We start from the raw sequence: 3,824 nt of genomic DNA, 5'->3' as shown, positions 1-3,824 counted from the left end.
AAAAAAAAAAAAAAAAAAGACCCCGCCTGTCGCAACCAAAAATTAAAAAAAGAAGATCCTGCGTGCCACAATGAAGATCCCACACGTGGCAAATAAGGTCCTGTGTGCCACAACTAAGACCCGGTGCAGCCTAAATAAATAAATAAATATTTTTAATTAAAAAATCAATAAAAATATTCATATTTCCTAATTCTGTTCACTGAAAAACTATAGAATCGATGAAAACCCAGTAAGAGTGAGGACCGTAACATCCCAATTATGGTTTCTAAATAGTATTTGCTAAAAAAGGAATCAGAAGTCCTTAGAGTAATGTTTAGTTCCAAGTTGGAGCAGGGAGTATATAAAAGAAATCTGAGACATCATGTTATTCTAGAAAGCAAGGAAGCTATCAAAGTCTGTTGGGCTCATGACAGAAAGGTTCCTGCTGGTGAAAGATGGGACAATTTGAGCATCAAAAAGAAAAATGCAGCACACCAAATATATAAATATCCATGATTTTACAATATTTGAAAAAAAAAGAGCTTCTTTGGAAGTTACTAGAACGTCAATTCATTATTCTAAAAATTGACTGAAGAGAAAGGATCCAGTATTTATTGTTTCTTGTACAAACTATATTTTCAGGTAACTACATAGTTGATGCACAGCATTTCTAGCAGAAATCATCATTAGTTGTCAAAATCATTAGGTGGATGTCAATGGGGACCTTTATAATGGAAGGATCACTCTGACGACACCTGAAACCCATGTCATCAGTCAAAAGCCACAAAAGGAAACAGTATGACCTTGTTGTCATATAAGTCAAATAAGATAATTTAGGACAGTTTAATTAAAGGACTATTTACCAAAGTGTGGACATGGTTAAGGAAAACCAGCATGGAATGATGAAGTACCCTAGGACTCACATGAGCCGGGGGCATTAACTCTAGGCCTGAAGGGGTAAAGAGAAGGAGCAGTTACCATAACCTTAAAAGAGAACTGTAGCTTTAAAAGGTCACGCAATGGGATCTGTGGCCTCTGTTAAAGAAGCGTAACCACTGCCAACCTGTGACAACTCAGCAGGGAAGCAACCACGGGGATATTATACCTCAACTTTACCCATCCTATGATCTATGGGTGACTATCATTGGAAAACCAGGAGCCAGAGGACAAAGAAGTCTGTCGATGGAGTCTATAAAAGTCAGCTCCTGGAGCAGAGAGCAGGACAGAGAAGAGTGGAGTTAGAACTGGGGAGACAAATAGGGAATATCTGACACACAAGTAATACATCCTTTCAGCACCAGTCTAATTCTTTTAACAGACCTGAACAAAAGATCAGACTTCATAAGGATGCGCCCAGCATTCAGAATTTCTCAGTTTCTCCCTGATGTTGAAAACCAATGAGAAGCAGGCTGATGTTCCAACAGAGTCCTCAGGATGGAGGCCCTATTTGACCCTATTTGTTCATCCCATTTGCCAGCTGGCAGACTAAGACATCCATAGTGAGATTCAAGATTTGGTTTGGGCTCCAGCGACTCTAGAGAAAGAAAAAATCTGCAGCAAATCCAGTCTCTCTGGCTGCTTGCAGTTTCTCTAAGTTGATTTTACACATTAATTTTCTTCAACAAAATCTTGTCAAAACTGCAAATCTTCCTTCCTCTCCCACCAATTCTTCCAGAGCTACTACTCTTTCTATCCATGAAAAGACCTAATGATTTTTGTCACTTAGTAACTAGGGTGACCATAATATACGGTTGATGTCATGGTTCACAGATACCATATTTGTGAATTTGCCTACTCACTAAAATTTATTTGTAACACGAAAATCAATACTCGTGGTGCTTTTGCTGTCATACACATACATGCACAGAGAGGTAAAAAAAGACTTGAGTTACTCATGCATGTGCATGTTCCCACCTGAGGTTGAACGTGGCGATGCTCTGCCTTCTTGCTTCAGCTCTCATACTGTAAACAAGTGTCCTTTCTGTGGTCTATTTCGTGCCACATTTTCCCAACTTTTGTGCTTTTTGTTGGTGATTTTTCTGTTTAAAATGCCCCCCAAACATGTAGCACTGGAGTGCTGCCCAGCATTCCTAAGCACATGAAGGCTGTGATGTGCTACATGGAGAAAACACCTGTATTAGGTAAGCTTCATTCAGGCATGAATTATAATGCTTTGGGCCGTCAGTTTAATGTTAACGAACCAACAGTGTATATGAAATCAGGTATCTTGAAACAGAAACGCAGATAAAACAAAGTTGTATATTGATAGATCTATGAAAATGCTATGACTAAAAGTTTGCAGGAACCTAATCCTGTATTTTTGCTAAGAGCACCGGTTCAATATTTGGTAATTCAGTGTTTGCACTGACTTTATAGAACGTAACTACTATGAATAGCAAGAATAGACTGTATTAAATAAAATACTTGAGGAAGTGGAAGATGGAATGCCTATAGAGAACAGACTTGTTTCCAAGGGGGTGGAGGGTGGGGAAAGGATGGGTTGGGAGTTTGGGATTAGCAGATGCAAACTAGTGTATATAGGATAGATAAACAACAAGGTCCTACTGTATAGCACAGGAAACTATATTCAATCTCCTGGGATAAACCATAATGGAAAAGAATATGAAAGAGAATGTGTATATATATATATACACACACATATATATGTATATATATATATCTGAATCACTGCTGTACAGCAGAAATTAACACTGTAAATCAACTATACCTCAATAAAAATAATAATAAAAAAGAAAGATGGAATGCCTAGACAACAGGTGAAAATCGGGACTCATAATACTATAGTGTGTTACAGCCAGCCCCCACTAGCTTGCAGAGCTGACCCTGTGCATCTCTTCCTAACTCCACATTCATTGATGCCACATCAATAGCTTGAAATTTACACATGGAAATTGGTAAATCCTACGAATCAAAGAGCCAGTTGTTAAACATTTACCAGCACACCACTGACTATAACTCTTCATTTCTGTAATTTTCCCCTTAAATTCCTTTTGTTGAAGGACAGGAATCACAGTGAAGCTGTCACCAATTACCTCAGCTAACTGTAGCCCTGGAGAAAATAATTCTTAGGTGGATGACCAGAGGCGTGTGGCAAAATCCTATGCTTACTGCCTCTTCCTTCATTCCGTCTTTAATTTCTCTCATAGCAAAATCTAACTGGAACCTTGATGATGAAGGAATCTCGAAAGTATAGTATCCAGGCTTTAAAGGTGGAGATGATACTGAATATCAGTAAACCCTATATGACATGGAAGGAAAATAACTCTGATATTAGTAAATACCAATAAACTATTCAATAAATATTTCCTATGTGCCATTCACTGTACTAGGGGATTTCAAGCAGTAATTTTCAAACTGTGGGTAAAAATTTATAAAAAGTTATATTATTAATCTATTATGTTGTATCCAATGTTATTTTTTAATAAAATTGAACAAAGCAGAATAGAACAGAAATATCAGAATGCATCACATGTAATATGAGTAAATATTGTTTGTAAAACTTTCATCTCGGTTAGATACATATATGTCTATATATGTTTGCAAAGTGAAATGCATTTCTTATTGTTGATTACAGTCAAAGTTAAAAAAAAAACATAGCTTTTAGAGCAAGGATTAGCAAACCTTTACTCTACAGGGTCAGATAGGAAATTTGTTACACTTTGAAGACCACGTGGTCTCTGCTACAACTACTCAACTCTGCCTCTATAGGGTGAAAGCAGCATAGATAATAAGAAGATGAATGGATCTGGCTTGTTCCAATAAAACTTTATACACAGAAACAGGTGGATGGCGTGTAGGATTTGACTCACAGTCCATAGTCTGCC

This window comes from Lipotes vexillifer, unplaced genomic scaffold (assembly GCF_000442215.2).
Source record: "Lipotes vexillifer unplaced genomic scaffold, Lipotes_vexillifer_v1.1 scaffold847, whole genome shotgun sequence".
Lineage (NCBI taxonomy): Eukaryota > Metazoa > Chordata > Mammalia > Artiodactyla > Lipotidae > Lipotes > Lipotes vexillifer.
The sequence above is the reverse complement of the archived record's forward strand: the minus strand, read 5'-3'. Positions refer to the sequence as shown.